Source organism: Canis lupus, chromosome 38, assembly GCF_003254725.2.
Source record: "Canis lupus dingo isolate Sandy chromosome 38, ASM325472v2, whole genome shotgun sequence".
In the NCBI taxonomy this organism is placed as follows: Eukaryota; Metazoa; Chordata; class Mammalia; order Carnivora; family Canidae; genus Canis; species Canis lupus.
The window spans coordinates 8,826,148-8,846,079 of NC_064280.1; the positions used below are offsets into that span (position 1 = coordinate 8,826,148).

The window sequence follows — 19,932 nt, forward strand, 5'->3', positions numbered from 1 at the left end:
AATAAATAAAATATTTTTTAAAAAATAAAAAATAAAATAAAATCTAGTTAATTGGTATATTATAGTTCAAAATAGGGTTGATGTAAAGATGTTATTATAAATAGTTGAGTTAACCAAATTATTAAAAAATGCTGATCATGGAAAGAAAATTATTATCAAAGAGTAAGAATAGAATTAATAGTCATAATCAAATCAATGATGCACTGATAACAAAGGATTTTCCTTAGAATTATGGGAATTCAAGTTATTAACCTGTCTACATAATGGAAGCAGTTTAGACATTGTTAAACTTTGTGTGTTAGCTATGATATCCTCACTGCTGCAACAAATAGGCCTCAAATTCATAATTCAAATATAATTAGGGTTTATTTTTTCATGCAAATAATAGGACTACTGGGTGATCTGCTATCTTCAATATATGGCTTCCATGTTTGCCCTGGGGGTTAACGCCATTACAGCTAGCATGAAAAGGAAAACAGCATGTGGAAATTCAAGTGATAGGTTTTCACAGGCCAGGCCTGAAAGGGGCCACACATCATGTCTGCTTACAATTGATGGCAGAAGTCAGTCACATAGCCACCCCTAACTGCCAGGTAGGCTATGCACATGTCCAAAAGGAACAGAAAATAGTTGTGTGTGTGTGTGTGTGTGTGTGTGTGTGTTAGTGTGACTACTTAACAGTCTACCATAACCTACATAATAATCAGACTTCTTATAAAAGCATAATGAAGAGTCCTCAGTAAACTATTATCCTAACAAACTTTAGTTTATAAAATTTAGATGAAGTAAGCTTTTATAGCTAAATTAAGATGTTTTCAAGTGGTTATAATGAATAGGTAAGAAAAGTCCGTGGGATCGTACATCATTCAATTAAGAAGAGCTCATTATTTGTAATGAGTTCTTCGACCTTCAGGGAACTCACACAGGGTCGAGTTTTATAAAACAGTTTAGTTTTTATTTGATTTCATTACAATTTTTGTGTATATGCAGAAATGATACAATTCTTTTTGGATGTAAGTGTAATAAATTTTTTAAAATGTCAGATCCACAGAAGGACTTATCTTTTTGAGTCTACCCATTACAAAAGCATGAATATAATTGGCTTATGAATAGATAAATGCTTAATTATTTGAGTATTATCAAGTAACTCAGAAATGCTTTCTGGAGTAGGCTAGATTTCATGTCAGTTCCTAGTAAATGGTCCTTTCTTACAATTAAACCACTGGTTTACATTCTGATTTACAAATTTACGAGGGCTATAAAATTTATTTTTGTTCCTTTTGACATTTTACATGAACTTTTTCCTGGGTATCAGTCCTCCATACATTAATGCTAGATATTTTTTAGTTTCTTGTATTTGTTCTGTTTAGGTTCCTTGTACTTAATTTTAATCATTTTATTTTAAAATACAAACACACTGAAGAAAACATAATGTAATAACATTGTTTTCATCTTCTATAAAAAGTTTGTTATCATATTTTTGTATATTGAGCTCCACATATTTCTGAATCTTATTCCCTCTAGGAAACCCAATGATTATTCCCTCTAGGATTACCCAAGATACTGCAATGATTAAAAAGCCATCAATAATGGTATTTTTTTTCTGCTTCCTTGATTCTCTTCTAGCCCCAATTAGTTAGAAGTAATTTATTTCACTAAACTTATGACAGAAAATATCATCAAGATAATAATTGCTTTGAGGTTACAAAGTCTTTTGTATAGCTAATTATATAAACATTGATATCTATTTTTAAAGTATTATAAATGATATTTTAGAAATTTGATAATTAGTGAAAATAAACATTATTGGTGAAACAATTTAAACACTTTTTTTCCCCCAAAACAATAAATCAAGAAGAATGCTTATCAAACTTTGACAAATGTTTCAAGGCAATATTTGTTATCATATTATGGAAATAGAATGCAGTACAACACTTTTCAGTTATTTATCAAAGCCAGATCCCCCTCCTCAAATAACTTATTGTTTATTAGAGATAACATTCAAGAATCTCTTAGGGGAAAAAATGTGTTAGGTGGGTTGTGGTGAAGTTACTGGCTTTAGAATATAACTTCATTATGTGTTGGAGACAGACGTGTAGTTTCAATCTCCAAAAGTTGTCATAAAACATAATTTTGGAAACTGCCATATCACTTTTCACTCTGTTCCTGTTTAACTCCTCTTTTAAGTCATTTTTCTCATTCTGCCTTCTAGTTGTGATACATCACACAAAGTCTATCACCAAGATCTTAGAAAATTACCTTTTAAGAGTAGCTTGTATTAAAATGAAAACATGGTTTGACTAGATGTAGCAATGTCTTCCATATGTTCCTTCCACTTTTAACTTAGTGAAACATGCTTAAAACAATTTTAATTGCTCTTACCCAGTGAAGGTCATGAAATAATCATTTGTATTTATTTACTGTTTATTGAAAGTTGCTACCTTTTAATGCCAGAAGCATGCTCTTCCAGTAATCTATTTGTCTTCATTTAACATTTTAATCTATCTATCATCTATCTATCTATCTATCTATCTATCTATCTATCTATCTATCATCTATCATCTATCTATCTATCTCTATCCATTTATTTACGTATCTATCTATGTATCTATCTAGGACTCAGGTTGTGTAACTGTAGATATTTCTTTAAAAAAAGGATAAGAATTTATTACTTGACACTTTTATGCTCTTAAACTGTGAAGCTGCAAAGGGATTTCCTATTACAATTTCTTGTGTGTAACGGAAAGCTTTTCATTTGTGGTAATTATGCAGCTGTCTCATGATTCTGTCATGCTTGTCATGTTTGCCTTGCTTTCTTGTATAATCTCAGTGACATCAGTTATAATATTCAGCTCCACAGAATAGTTGAATAACCAGTCTTCGTGCAGATGAGAAAAAAAAAATTCTTGTGTAAACTTTCCATATTCCTGTAAGCATGTCTCTGAAGTACAAACAATTTGTTATCTGTTAAATATTAAATCATTTATTATTATTTTATTCACTCAGTTGGGTAAATCTCATCAGAATAAAAAAATTAAACTACTACAACATACTCCATTCCTCAAGAGAAGGTTTGCAGTAGTTAGAGGTTTTTTTTTTTTTTTTTCCTTTTGTAAATGTTATAGTTCTTAATGAGTATCTCCATTGCTCCCATTTGGGCACTAAATATGTCAACTATATTTTAAAATTAAGCCATCATTTCAATAACCAACATCATTTGAGACTAAAAAAGGGACCTAATATCTTTCAATTACTTATCTAGTTGTTATGCTTAACAGAAAAAATGATAAAAATTTTTAAAAATCCAACTGAAGGTAAAATTTGTGGCAGAAAATAGCTTTGTCATTACTTTTGCTCCTTATTGAATTCTCACTGAATAGGACAGGTATGTAAAAGGATTTAATTATCATACGGTATGCTATCTATGTACTTCAATTGGTAGCTGATCTAGACACCAAGAACTAATTAATATTTTAAATAAAAAACTATTAATTCATTATTAATGCTTTAAATTAATACAATCCTAGTTAAGATCTTGGATCCTCAAATAATGATTTGGTCAAGTTACTCAATTCTTCTGAGATATATACATATATATGTATATCTATATATAAAATATATATAGATATATATATATATGACAAATGTGAGTTATGTCACCTATTCTTTAAAGGGGTTCATCAGATTAAATAAAATGATTAATGTGAAGCATTACTGCTTGAAAAATTAATGACCATGAGCACTCAGGACATGGTGATGATGATGGTGATTGATGACTACAGCTAACAATCACACATTTACAGAAGTTTAAAAAGTGTAACTTTATTTTTATTAGAAGATTCTCAAAATTTAATATGAGTTTCCAATTAGCTTGGATGGCAGAAATTTAAACTTAATCTGTTCAGGGTTCTTTCTTCCTTTCTTTGACGTGGGACTATTGGGAAGATTAACATGGCACCTGGTGGCTGATGATGGGGAGGACTAACTCTGGTTGTCAGGATCACCATCTATTTAGATATCTATTTAGATATCTGAGATATCTTTACCACCCCTTATCTGTCTTGATTGATAGAGTTCAGTCTATGATATTCCCTTTCTCAGCCAGGAGAAAGGCATTCCCCTTTCATTAGGTCTTGTCTGCTTACACAGACACATTCATGTTGTTCTAGCATGAAAGAAACATTCTGATTCCTGTGGAGAACTTTTAAGCTTACCTGTTTTAACATAGGATACAGACCATTATTATATCACCACAAAAATCTGACAGTAAGAGGATTCCTGTGCCTTGCCATTTTTCCTTACCATATTTACAAACTGTAGACTGAGCCTCTTCTCAGATGCCCAAACCTATGAAGACTTTCTCTCTATAGCTACATCCACATCATTGGAAATGGTAAGATTTCACTCTTTTTATGGCTGAATAATATTTTATATATATATATATGTATACACACACACACATATACGTATAAAGGAATATTATATACGTATATACATATATATCACATATTCTTTATTCATTCATCAGTCCATGGATACTGGGGCTGACTCTATAATTTGGCTATTGTTGATAAAGCTGCTATGAATATTAGTGTGCATGTAGTCCTTCGAATAGCATTTTTTTGTATTCTAATACTAGATATCGTAATATCTAATACTAGATATGGGTAAAGATCTAGTAGTGAAATTGCTGGGTCATAGGGTAGTTCTATTTTTAACTTTGTGAGGAACCTCCATAGTGTTGTCCATAGTGGTTTATCAGTTTGCATTCCCACCAGGAGTGCAGGAATATTCTCCTTTCTCCACATCCTCACCAACACCTGTTGTTTCTTGTGTTGTTGATTTTAGCCATCCTGACAGATTTGAGGTGATATCTCATTATAGTTTCGATTTATATTGCCCTGATAATGAGTGATGTTGAGCTTCTTTTCATTTTCTATTTGCCATCTGTATGTCTTCTTCAGAAAAATGTCTATTCATGCCTTTTGCCCATTTTTAATTGGATTATTTGTTTTTTGAATGTTAAACTTTATAAGTTCTTTATTTTTTAACTTTATTCTCTTTTCCCATTTTTTTATTTCCTGAAATGTTAACAATCCTTTAACACATTGAAATACAACCTACTTTCTTAAGATTTAACTTCCTCCGTTACCATTAATTATACCTTTCTCTACATTTCCACAGCATACTTTTGTGCATGCATTTCCAAGCCTTTTTATTCTCCATTAAAAAGTATACTTTTTGATGCAGTTTGATCCCCGATGAAATCAAGGTTTAAAATATTCTTTTTAAATATCAAAATGTCATAAAATTGCGTGTGACAGAGGAAAAGGTAGCCAAGACATTTAGGTATTTAGCTATATTTTTTCTGAATTTATAATAGGAGTTGGAAAGTATTTTATATATTTAATTTCCAAAGTATCTGCATAACCAAAGAACAAAACTCAAACATTAAGAGGACATCAAGGTCAATTGAATCTGGACTAGATTCCTGCCTTTGTGTGGGTCTGTGTTATTTACTTCCTTAAATCGCAGTTTTCTCATTGTCATATAGGAAGAGGTCAATCTACCTGAATCATTTTATGAGAATAAAGTAAAACATGGGACTTATCAGAGTGCTTGGAACATATTTAGGTCTCAATAATATTATTGAGGATGTTATTGTAAGACTAAGAAAGTTGCACATGTCAAACCAAATAGGAATATTTTATACATGGTTACTATTCAAATATATTACATATTTGGCAGAATTTTTCTTTGTAGTTCTCCCTACATAGAGAGCCTTCCCTACTTAATAAAAATTGTTCCTATTGTTGTTTTACCACTATTATTACTCTCATGTTGCCCTCTTCACCAGGCCCCAAGCCTGACTTCTGCTTTTGTTTCTGATTCATCTGTCTTACCTTTTGCTCTTATGTTCATCTTACCTATTGACTTGATATAAATGCATAGGTGTAAGACATTACCAAATTTGTTGCTCTGATTTTTTTAAAATTTTTTTTGTTGTTCCTCTGATTTATAAAGCATCTCAACAGCCTCTGTTGAGGAAGACTCAAAAAACAAAAACAAAAAAACCTCTGGAAGTACCCATCTTCTGTACTTAATTGACTAGATAACAAATTTATCAACAGATTTAATTACACTGCACCCAAATAGGTCCAACCAATTATATTTGTACTTTTTTTTTTCAAATTGCTGCAAATTACTTATAATCTATGTCCCCCCCATCTTAACCCTGACAATATACGCATTAAAAGTAATTTGCAAATTAAAAATCCTCATAGAATACAAAGCTTGTAGTTGATAACAATAGTAATTACTCCAAGAATATATTGGTGAATTTGAAATGAAAATTTTAATTCAAATTAAATACAATGCCAATCTTATTCAAGCAATAAGCCGAATATTCCAAGGATAGGTTATTATATCTACAAGTTGGCAAAGATATCCAATTAAATGTTAGAGACTATGAAAGAAATAATCCATCACACAGAATGTGACATTTCCCACAAAATATCACCCATATCCTTAGCTATCTTTTATTATCTGATGATACAAAATGAGATTTAATTTAAGATTTGAGGTCAGTATTTCAGAGCTTTCATTTAAGAAATTTTATCTTGCTCTGCTTTTAAACCTTTGTACCTCTCACATTTGAAAGCTCTCTGTTACTTCTGAAAAAATCCTTTCAGAGGAAAGCCTGAGAATATTGAAAACACATTTTAAGGTCTATTTCATTTCCTATTTGGAGACATAATGGCAACTTATGCTATGAGTGGACCCACAACTAAGGCATTTTGAACCCATAGGAAAGCCTGCTGTATTCATTTCCAGACTCTGTGGTATAGTAGATATATTTGGGATATCACTGAGAAACATTTCCAGCCCCCCAAACACCTCTGGAGTATGTATATATGTACTATTATAAATTCTATATTTTTACTTCTCTTCGTGTTTGTTTTTAAGCCATTTCAAGATTTATTTTAGCTTTTTGAAATACATAAGCATTTCCTTTTACGATATCTCTAAATTATAGCTCATTTTCAACTATGCAGGAATTCTTTGGACTATTATATTCAAATTTGCAATAACACAATTTATAAAAGATCATAATTTTCTATTAAGTTTTGGCACCACTTCAAATGTGGTTAGTTACTTAAACATAAAACTGCTGCCATTATTAAGTGTTTTCATCTACGAAGTGACCTTAGACATAATTAACATACATCCTGGATTTTTCTGGACAGTCTTGATTTTAAATATTCTGTCCAATTAAGAGACCATATGCTTGAATTTCTGTCAGGAAATATGATCAACATGGCCTCTAGGCACATACGATTGTTCATTCAACTGACACCATACTTGTGAGTTCTATGGTTTTCACTCTTTTTTTTTTTTTTTTTAGATTTATGTATTTATTAGAGAGAGAAAGAAGGAGAGAGAGAGCATACAGTGGTGCACAGAGGGGAGGGACTGAGGGAAAAGCAGATGCCCTGCTGAACCCAGAGCCTGATGCAAGGCTTGATCCCAGGACTCCTGGATCATGACCTGAGTGGAAGGCAGGTGCTATACTGTTTTCCTCAGGCATTCTGTTTTCAATCTCTATAACCAGTTTTGGATCTGTGGAAATAGACTTAACATTTCTTTTTTTTTTTTTTTCTTTCCCTCTCTTAAGTTCCAGCTTCTCTATATCTCTAGCTCTTCCTTTAGCTCTTTTTCTACCTACATATTCAGTGTCACTGACTTTTAGTGTTCTTATTTTACCTAATAGATCAAATCAACTTCTTTTTGCATAAGATGGGTTTTTTTTTTAAATAAAGGTAGGACAATTTAAGCTTTCTTACAGAGTAAAACAATATTATATCTATTCAAGACAACAGTAAAATTAATTGTGGCATTTGGTTAATACCGTTTTCTAGACCTGTGATGATATCATTATTTAAAGACTGAGGGTTTTTTTTTTTTTTTTTTTAAGATTTTACTTATTTAGTTGAGAGAGATTGAGAAACCTAGAGCAGGAGGAAGGAATAGAAGCAGAGGGAGAAGTAGACTCCCCACTGAGCAGGGAGACAAGGGGCTTCATCCTAGGACCCAGGGATCATGACCCGAGCAGAAGGCAGAGCTTTAACTGACTGGACCACCCAGGTAAACCTAATGATGTCATTATTAACATTATGCTTTGAACCCCCCCCCCCCCCCCCGCAAACAAACCATTGTTATTTCTATTTTATTCCTATTATTTTTGGTTCTAAATCTCACACTCCTAATCACCACACTTTGCTGACAGTTGTTTTTTGTAAACTAGCTTCAGATTTCATTATATACCTCTTCACAGTCTGCCTTTCAGTCACCTAGGATTAACCTTTGTTCCATCAATATTCAATGCACTTTGGTTTATCCATGTTTCTTCTCAGGTCTTTCTCCTAGCCTTGAATGCTTTTCTCTCATTTCTCACATATGAAAATCCTTGTCAGTTTCCGAGGCAAAGTTTAAATCCTGTGTCTTCCATGAAGCCTTCCCTGATTATCGTCATTAAAATAAGTGTGCCACATTTTCAAACCAAAAAAAAATTTATGACTTAGCACTTATTGATTTAGTTCATTGAAACTCACTAAAATTCAGATTCCAGCCTAGAATGAAGAAGAAAAATACAGGATAAAAGAAAATGCTTGCTTATGTTCATTGGTAAATATCAAAACGTATGGAAGCATTCAGAAAATTTTACAGTTGAATAAGCAAAGGTGATTTTTAAAAGATTTAACATTACCGATACGATGTTATTATCTGATGCCTCTAGCTTTTGTTGAGGTAATACTCATTCAAAATGATATTTTCTTATTTGTTAATATAAAGTGGAAACTCTAAGTAAAAATCAGTAACTGAAACGCCAGGCAATACACGCAAATCCTATGCCATGTTGTGAATGCAAATGCATTCAGATGATATATTTACTTTAAAAAAAAAAGAAAATGCTTAGATTTTGAAGTGAAAGATGTAAGGATTTTAGATCCGCTCTAGCATTAAAAGCATTCACCAAGTGGATAAAGAGATGTGAGGGACATGGAGAATGGATAGTTCTCTCCGTATCTCTCCTATAAACTGGAATCTTCCACCAAGGATAAGGAATTCATATATTAGCCAGTATTTATTCAATGTTTATTGACTTGAATTATTTGTTTGTGTTGAAAGATTTAAATAGCTATTTAACAGTGCATAATAGGCTAATCTATTAATTTAATTTATTCTCACCCTGTGCATTTTGGATGACCTGTAAAGGGAAAAAGCATAGGATAAATAATGAGAGAAGATGAACAAGAAGTAGTCCTGGGGGAGAAGGTGGGGGCTTTAGATATTTTCAGGAAGGATGTTCTGTGATGGTACTATTAATGAGTTAGAGAAGCTATGGAAAGAAAGAAGGCTGAAGAAAGTAAGAAAGGGAAAAAGTTAGGATGATTACATATAACAAGTTCAGGACACTGCTTTAAATGGCAGTAACAGATAATTTTGGCATTTAGAGGAGCTCATTTACACAATTTACACAATGCAAGGCTCAGTGCTAGGCATTTTACAGACCCTATGATATTTCTTCCAAAAATGAATTTTGCTTGATAATACATGTCAGAATTATATTGTAATTATTTTTAGTCATATAAAAATATATCAGCTTTGAAAATACACAATGTGTCTAAATTCATTTAGTTGACTAGCCTTTGAATCACTATCTTAATCACAAGTTAACGTTTTCAGAAAGCCTGTATGCTTTACCTAAACATGAATATGAAACATTAGAGTTTTTATTGGTGCACCAAAGGTCAAAAGACAATAAAAAATTTCCTGGGCAATCAACTGCTAATGCTCCGTGTTCAATATAGCATTCTCTTCCTTATAAATCTTTTTCATTATGGGCTTTTTACTTCCTGTTAATTTAAATAAGGAACCAATTTGAGACCCCTGGGTAGGGGGGTCAGCGGTTCAGCGGTGGAGTGAGCATCTGCCTTTAGCTCAGGGCATGATTCCAGAGTTCTGGGCTGGGGTGCCCCATAGGGCTCCCCGCAGGAGCCTGTCTCTGCCTCTCTGTGTCTCTCACAAATGAGTAAATAGAAAAAAAAAATCTTAAAAAAAAAAAATAGGGACCAATTCAGTCAGAAGAATAGTTTTAACAACAGCAGCAGCAGCAGCAACAACAAAATGGAGTCCCAGTCCCAAAATACTAACAAACAAAAGCAACAAATAATGAGAAATGTGCAGACAACTAGAGACCAGTTCCATTGCCTACTCCAAGTCGTTTAGCTGCAGCTCCTGGAGGGGCTTCTATAACACTGGGCAGAGTTTCACACTCACTATACTAGAACATTAACATAAAATACAGTAGATTAACTTCAGGTGTGCATCTCATTTTTATTCTAAAGACTTGTTTTGAGATTTAAATTTTATATTCATAACTAGGATTAACTAACAGTAATATTTTCAGATTAGCAAATCATAAAGAGAATAGATCTTATCACAGGAATAATTTTTTAAGGAACATGGGGTAACTTACCTTTATAGAAGCAACCTAAGAATTATTAAAAAAAACTGGAAAATGAAAATGGATTTCCCTTCAAATGATTCTTTAGCAATAAGATCCCATTTTAAGCAAAAAAAAAAATTCTTCTTCTTTTTTTTTAAGATTTTATTTATTATTCACAGAGAGAGGGAGAGGCAGAGTCACAGGCAGAGGGAGAAGCAGGCTCCATGCAAGGATCCCAACGTGGGACTGGATTCCGGGACTCCAGGATCACGCCCCAGGCCGAAGGCAGGCGCCAAACCACTGAGCCACCCAGGGATCCCCAAGAAAATTTTCTTATCCCATTTACAGTATCCTCAGTATCCTATCAGAATAAGATTTGTACAATAAAAATCGCAAACAATGAATTTAATACCAGCCGTGCCAATCATTTGAAATTGTCTCCTAAAATTATTTTTTAACTGTAAGAAAAATATATCCCACTTCCCTGAAGATATGCACCTGGATCATACTTTAAAAAAAAATGATTTTTAAAAACTGTTGTGAAATACACATGACATAAAATTTGCCATCTTGACCTTTCTTAAAAGTGCAGTTCAGTGGATTAAGTACATTCATATTTTTGTGATTCCATCACCACCATACAACTCTATCCACCACCTTGTGACACTGAAACTTTGTATTCATTAAATGATAACTCTCCATTGTCCCTTCTCCTCAGCCCATGGGAAGCACTATTTTGCTTTCTATCTCTATCAGTGCCACTACTTTAGGTACCTCAAATAAGTAAAATCATATAGTATATGGGATTTTTGTGTGTGTGATATTGGCTTATTATACTTAGCATAATGTCAAAGTTTATTCATGTTGAAGCATATTTAAAAATTTCCTTCCATTATAAGCTTAAATAATGCTCCATTGTTTGTTCACACCTCATTTTGCTTTCCAGTCATCTGTCTGATGGGCCTTTGGCTTAGTTCCACTTATAGCTACTGTAACTAATGCTGCTGCAAACTTGAGTGTAACCCTCATTTCTTTCAGATCTTCCTTTTAATTCTTCTGTGTGCATACCCAAAAGTAGAATTGCTGGACCATATTGTAATTCTCTTTACAATTTTTTGAGGAACCACAATCTTGATTTCCACAATGGCTGTTAGCTGCACATCTCCACTGACAGTGCACAAAGTTTCTAACTTCTTCCCCATCCTCACCAACACTTGTCATTTTCCCTTTTCTTTATTTCTTCTTTCCTTTTTTACTTCTTTCCTCCTTTTCTTTTTCTGAGAGTAACCATCCTAATAGGTAGGAGGTGCTATCTTGTGGATTTAATTTGCAGTTTTCTAGTGATTAGTGAGGATAAGCATCTTTTCATATGTATGTTGGTCATTTGCATATCTTCTAAAGAGAAATGTCTATTCAATTCCCTTCTGATTTAATGTTAAGCTATAGGAATTCTTTATATGCTGGATATTAAGCACTTATTAGATACATGATAATTATCTCCCATTTTAGAAGTTGCTCTTTCACTCTGATGATTGTGTTCTTTGATGAACAAAAGTTTTTCATTTTGACTTAATCAAGTTTAGCTATTTTTACTCTTGTCGCCTATGTCAACCTTTTGTAACTTTTCATTCTATTTATTGTCTCTTTCTCTATATTATTTTTTCTTCTCTATTTTGTCCCTTTCTTTCTTCTTTCTCGCTTTTAGTTTGTTATCATTATTTTTTCTTTACAGGTATATAGCTAACTAATTCTATGACTTTTTGAGTTTCCAATGTAAGAATTTGAGATTATAAATTTCATGATTGTAACTACCCATATACAACAGTTGTCAAAACACAACGTTGTCAAGTTCTAAATACTTTTTATTTCTATTTTCATACATTTCTATGTTTTTGCCTTTTCAGATTTTTGATTCTGAATAATCCTAATTTTCTTGCCACTTGAACATATTTTAGAATATTTATTTTAGTCTATTAATTGTTTTCAAGATAGATATAATCAACCATCCTCATACAAATGAAAACTTGTTCATTATTTTTAAAATTTTTGTTAATATTTCAAAGCATAGATATAAGAAGGGGGGCTATTTCTAAATACAAAAGCTTCTCCTTTTTTTGTTTTCTTTCTTCTTTCTTTCTTTCTTTCTTTCTTTCTTTCTTTCTTTCTTTCTTCTTTCTTTTTCTTTCTTCTTTCTTTCTTTCTTTCTTTCTTTCTTTCTTTCTTTCTTTCTTTTTTTCTTTTCTTTTTTTAGAAATGAGCCATGCTTGGCATTATTGATGAGTAAAGTCCACACTTGAAAAAACATTTTCTTTGGTGTATAACTCAGATTTGTCCTAAATTCAACTAATTTTTCTCATTAGTAGGGAGTACTTAAAAATGCTATTAATAGGAAGTTCAGTTCATCACAGTGCATCTAAAACAAACAAAAAACCTCAAACTTTCAATATAAATTATGTTTTAATTTTTAGTTCTTTACTGAACTATTTCTCTTTAGGTTTCCCAGTCATTTAAGCTTACTCAGAGCTTGGTTTACAAAACTGTAAAGTGACAAAATGTGCTATATAAGACACAGAGTATTTTGCACTCAGTAGATACTCAAGGATTCAAAGAATCTGTGCTCCTCAGTGCCATATGATTTCATGGAAATGATTTATCATTTAGGAAATTAGTAGCCAATTGTAATTTTTACTGTTAAGTGAATCTATAAAATTTGAGCAATCATAAATATGAAGACAATATATTATTTACAATAGTATCTTTTATTTAAATAACCTAAAATATTTTCTATATTTTATGCATAGGAATTACCTCATCTGCCTTTGAGATGCAACATTTATGGAAGCCATTTATCCTGACCTGATTTCTTTGTCTCATTCTTATGTCTAACTGTAACCATAACTGTTGTAATATGAATCTTGATTATCTGTGCCAAGATAAATGAGCTCTAGCATAAAAAATTAACACAATTCACCTATCCAGACAGATTACTAAGGAGTCTGCTATGTTGCAGATTTGATCCACTAGACCAAGGTCATAGCCATTTTTTTTCTAAAATAGTACACCTTCTTCCATCCAGCTTTGGCTTTAATCCAAAAAGAATTTTATCATTTTGAAGAGGTAATACTCTTTTTCACTGGATTATATTACAAATAAAAGCTAAAATAGTATCTTTTTGTTTTTTCTCAAATTCTATCTTTTCTTGTCATTCTTGTCATCATGATCCTTGACCAGACTTTTTTCAGAACCAGGATGTTTCAGTGACCTTCAGAATGGCTCATTTACATTCAGATATCCCTTTCCAGCCCCAGCACAATAGCCTTCTTTTCACTTCCCTTATGATTATGTCACTTCTGCTCAGATGCTATCAATAGTGTCTGTGGCTCACAAAATATGTTGATTGGGCATTGTTGATGTATAAGCTGTTTCAGATAGGGCAAGTATTTTAACTTGACTTTGTCTCATTTTCATCATTTATAAAGTAGTGATAATAATGATACATTCCTGATTACTATGAGTCTTCAGAGAGGAAACAGAAAGTTATGGTTGATTGTAGTTGTCATTGCTTTCACAGATGATCTGTTATTCTCAAAACAAAAACAAAAACAAAAAAAAACAAGCAAATGAGCAACATTTTATTGCTAAAGTATATACGTATGATATAATGATCCATTTAAAATAATGTGAATCATATACTAGTTATTTAGAGATATGCTTTATCTTGAGAAGTTTAAATGTGAAAATGTCCATACAATCATATAAACTTAAAGCAGTAAATCAGAAATCTAGTAAAAGGGCACTTGAATTTTTTAAGTCCATATGGTTAATTTCTAGCATAGAAAATTAAGAATCTAAGTGATACGTGATTTATTCAAGGTCATAAAACAATTTAGTGCAAAAATATAGGAGTATAGAATTCTTCCTCTTTTCAAGTTTCTTTATTAATCTTTATTCTTTATACCAATAAAGTCTTTATTAAACCTTCTCTTTATTAATTTAGTTAATACAGAGTATTCTTTATTAGATGACTATTTGCTAACTTTTGTATGAATGGTTACTTGATTTATTAACTGATGGGGAAAAATAAATTATGTGTGATTTTCTTTTGATTGTTAATTTTTCTAATAGAGTCAGTCACTTTTTAAAATACCTAGTGGGAAAGAGAAGATACTTACTGGGTCTACCTCTGTAATTAGGAGAAATGAGTCATATTCCATTGATGGGGGCATATTACCGGCAATTTTCTGATTTGCCATATTTTCAAATATGAGCCAAACCATGGTAGTTAACTTCAGTTGAGTAGATTCAGCACCATCTGGACTTCTGGCTTTACTAACTTTTAATTGATTTAGTTCTTTCAGGAGAATCCTAATACCTAACTGATAAAATAGTTATTCAAGCTCAAACTAGAGTAAGATCACTTGCTAGAATATTAATTACAATTTTAGTCGAAATTGAATAAACAAAATAAATTGCTGACTTTGGAGTAAAAACTCGTTTATTTTCTGTGTCAGTTTGCAATTCCATAACAATGTAGCCTAATTTACTCATATTTGATTCCAATTTTCTTATCTCCCCCTTTTCAGTCTTTATTGACAATTTTTTTTTTCCTGTATCACTTAGTTGGAGACCTGATTACAGTGTATCTACTTCATAAAAAGCATGGTCACCTTCAACTTCACAGCTACCCTAATCCCATCTGAAATATTTCTTTCCTTTAAAATATTGTAGTTAAGGGATCCATGGGTGGCTCAGTGGTTTAGCCCTGGGCCCTGGGCATGACCCTGGAGTCCAGGATCGAGTCCTGCATCGGGCTCCCCACATGGAGCCTGCTTCTCCCTCTGCCTGTGTCTCTGCCTCTCTCCCTGTGTGTGTCTCTCATGAATAAATAAATAAAATCTTTAAAAAAATAATAAAATAAAAATACAATATTGTAGTTAAATTACCACCAGAAGAGTCATTATACCATTTAACTTATGTTTATTAGGAACATCAAAATATTAAAGTTTCTACAAAATTTATTTTTAATTATTCCTTGGGAATCATCTTGCCATGAATCTTCCCATTAAATTTAACAAAAAACTAATTTCCATTTGCTGCTAATGCTCAAACTTGGAAAATTAAAATATGTTATCTAATTGTGTTATCTTTATGTCTTCCACAAAGAAATAATCCCTCAGATTTTCCCCATACCACTTTGATATTAATTGGTTATTTTTTATTAACAGTTAAAATTAAAATTTATATTTCCTTCAAGTTGATGCATTAAAAACCACCATTCTAAATCTATACATTCAAAAGTTTATGGTCATTGTTAATTTTGTTTTCTATTAGGCATATAATAATATTCAACAGAGAAGAGCTGAATATTTCCTGCAGTCTGAGAAAAAAATGCATTGTATTTGAAGATATACAACATTTCACTATTCAAAAATATTTTTATTTAGAGGAACTTTATAGTCCTGTGATTCTTGCCTGCTTTTCACAATTATGGCCTGAGAAACCAGCAAGAGTAAGTCTAATCTATTAGAAGAATGAAGAATATTTAAAATGTGAGAGGTAGGGAAGTCTGGCTGGCTCAGTTGATCAAGTGTCTACCTTCAGCTAGGGTCTTGAGGCTTGGGTCATGATCTTAGGGTCCTGGGATCAAGCCCCGCAAGGAGCCCCTCCTTGGGCTCCCTACTCAGCAGGAAGTCCACTTTTGCTTTTCTCTCTCCCTCACCCTCTATGAGCTTCTCTCTCTTTCTCTCAGATAAATAAATAAATCTTTAAAAAAAGTTTTTAAAAATGTGAGAATTAAGTAACTAAACTATGGTATAATATATCATACAAAAATTTGATGTTGTTGTAATAGATTTTGGTTTGTGTTTTTGTTACAGATTTCATTTTTAGATTTACAGGGTGATTTTTTTTTTCCTTTATAAAGTGTGTTTGATGATCTCTACCACAACATTTTTTAAAAAAATATTTTATTTATTTACTCATGAGAGACACAGAGATAGAGGCAAAGATATAGGCATAAGGAGAAGCAGGCTCCCTGTGGGGGGATCCTGATGCACAACTCGACCTGGGACCCAGGGATCACGACCTGAGCCAAAGGCAGACACTCAACCACTGAACCACTCAGATGCCCCACAACTTTTCATTATAAGAAACAACACCAAAAAAACTTCACCTATATACATATATCAGCAAAAGCAATTTCATATAGAAATATATTTACAGAAAAATATAGATAGTATATATAAAAGTATATAGGAGAAAAATGGAGTTCTATATTAATGTATCAATATCTATATTATACATAATTACATACAAATGTTTTTGGAAATGCTTGGTTTTCTGTTCCATTTTTAACATCAACAAATAGTGCTTTCTATAATCACATGATCTGTCAATAAATTCTTACAAATTCTTGTTCTTAAATAAACATAAAATTGTCCCTCAGATTACTCCAATTATACTTTTACTAAGTTATCATTTTTAAAGATTTTATTTATTTATACATGAGAGACACAGAGAGAGACAGAGACATAGGCAGATGGAGAGGGAGAAGCAGGCTTCCTCTGGGGAGCCCAATGCAGGACTGGAACCCAGGACTCTGGGATCACGACCTGAGCCAAAAGCAGATGCTCAACCACTGAGCCACTCAGGTGCCCCTAAATTAAATTATCTATGTAATTACAAAAGGGCTGTTTCTCTACCTGACTTCATTTTTTCACCGACCTCTCATATAGTTTCCAAAAATTCCAAAAGGTTTTTTTTTTAATATTTTTTTATTTATTCATGAGAGACACAGAGAAAGAGAGAGAGAGAGAGGCAGAGACACAGGCAGAGGGAGAAGCAGGCTCTATGCAGGGAGCCCGATGTGGGACTCGATCCCAGGTCTCCAGGATCAGGCCCTGGGCTGAAGGCGGCGCTAAGCCAATGAGCCACCTGGGCTGCCCCTCCAAAAGATTTTTTAACACTTTTTATTTTTTCTGTATGTCTTCAGAAAGATGTATAAAATTGGTAAAAAGATTTTTAACTCAATGTTTTTCAGTCACCAGTGTTAAGTTTAGTAATTTCTTATGATTTAATAGAATTATTACCCTCTTAGCAGTGTTTCATATTTCAAAATGCAGTTACATATTTACTATGCATTATTAAATAAATGAAAGCAATTTTAAAATATTAGCATTGTTATAGTAGTATCTTCTTCTGGGAAACTAAATTAAATATACTTTTCTTGATTTTTCTTACGAAGAACAACTAAAAAACCTGGATATTATATATAAAACAAACCTAAGAAGACTTTGAAAGTTGTGGAGAAGAGGCTAGACAGGCAAGGGAAACTCAATCAGTGACAAAGAAGCAAAAGCAATCCAAAGGAGCACAGATAATTTTCCCAACAAATTGTGCTGAAATAACTTGACATTTACCTGCAAAAAAAGTGAATGCAGACAGAGACCTCACACCTTTAAAAAAATTAGCTCAAAACGGATCACGGCCTAACTTTAAACACAAAACTCTAAAACTTCTAGAGGACAACAAGGAGAAAACCTAGATGTTCTTGGGTGTGGTGATGACTTTTTAGATACAACATCCAAAGACAAAATTAGTGAATGCAATAATTGATAAGCTGGGCTTCATTTAGCTCAAAAACTTCTTCTCTGCAAGACAATGTCAGGAAAAGGAAAGATAACAATAAGACATAGGAAAAAATCTTTGAGATCTAGGGTTAGAAAAAAAGTTCTGGGCAGTCCAGGTGGCTCAGCGGTTTAGCGCCGCCTTCAGCCTGGGACATGATCCTGGAAACCTGGGATCGAGTCCCACATCAGGCTCCCTGCATGGAGCTTGCTTCTCCATCTGCCTGTGTCTCTGCCTCTCTTTCTTTCTGTGTCTCTCATGAATAAATAAATAAAATCTTTAAAAAAAAAAAGTTCTTAGATTTGACACCAAAAGCATGATTCATATAAGGAAAATATGATAAATTTTATCTCATCGATATTAAAAATGTTTGCTACTTGACAGATCCTGTTAAGATGATGAAAATACAAACTACATATGTACCAATATCTGAATAACATATTTGCAACTCACATATTTAATAAATAGATAATTATCTATCATCTGTCTTCTATCTAACCAATTTATCTATTTGTATCAAAATTAATCATTAAAAATCCAGATAGAATATTTGCAAAGTATATAACTAGATATTTAGTGAGGGGGATTACACACATGGCAAACGAACCCATGAACACATGGGTTCTATCTATCATTAGCTATTAAAAAGATGCAAATTAAAATCAATTGATTCCAATGCGATGTAACTACATATCAATCAAAACAGCTAAAATAAAAAGAAAATACAACAAATGCTAGAAAGGACATGGAGAAACAGCTTCACTTAGACATTGGCCCTGATAATGTAAAATGCTATAGTCATCATATAATCCAGCAATTTCACTTCTGAGCATTTATCCCAAAGAAATTAAGACTTAGGGTATGCAAAACCCTGTACACAAATGTTTATGACATTTTTATTTGTAGTAGCCAAAACCTGGAAACAACCTAGAGGTCCCTCAATAGATGAATGGTGAAACAAATTGATGCAGTTATACCATGCAATACTACTCAGCAACAAAAACAAACAAATTTTGATACCAGCCACAACTTCAATTAATCTCCAGGGCATTATTCTGAGTAATAAAAAGCCAATGTCAGTAGGTTACACACTGTATGATTCCATTTATATAGCATTGTTAGAATGATAGAATTATTGAAGTCAAGAAGAGATTAGTGTTTGAAAGGAATTTGGGGGTCAAGAGGAAAGTGTATGCATCTAAAAGAGGGCAACATGAAGGATCCTTGTGGAGAAGGGAATGTACTGTATCTTGACCATGCCAATGCCAACACCCTAGTTGTGATGTTATACAATAGTGTTGTAAGATGTAACCTTTGGAGGAAACTGGAAAAGAATCTATGATTTCTCTATTATTTTTTACATGTGAATTGGAACCTTACCATTATCACATAATTAAACATTTAATAAGAAATTGTTATATCAGTTACCTTAATCATATTAAGAATTTTACTTAAGGGCACCTGGGTGGCTCAGTTGGTTAAGAGTCAGATTCTTAATTTCAGCTCAAGTCATGATCTCAGGGTTGTGCAATCAAGCCCTGCGTTGGGCTCCCCACTCAGCTGGGATTCTGCTTCCCTCCCTCTCCCTTTCCCCCTCCCCCTGCTTGCTTTCTCTATCTCTCTCAAATAAATGAATAAATCTTAAAAAAATAAAAAAAAATAATTGTGTTCAAATACTCATTCATTCATTCATTCATTCATACAAGTTGTATTTATTGAATACCAGGTGATTTATACCAGATGATTACTATTATTGTATGAAATTGAAGTATATAATTAATCTTTTTTTTTTTTTC

The 19,932-nt window shown here is 32.6% G+C and overlaps 1 protein-coding gene across 4 annotated transcripts in view; it reads left to right on the forward strand.

Moving 5' to 3' along the window:
• Nucleotides 1-19,932, forward strand: part of BRINP3 (BMP/retinoic acid inducible neural specific 3) — a 377,833-nt gene that overhangs the window by 156,848 nt on the left and 201,053 nt on the right. The gene's annotated exons all lie outside the window — the stretch shown is intronic.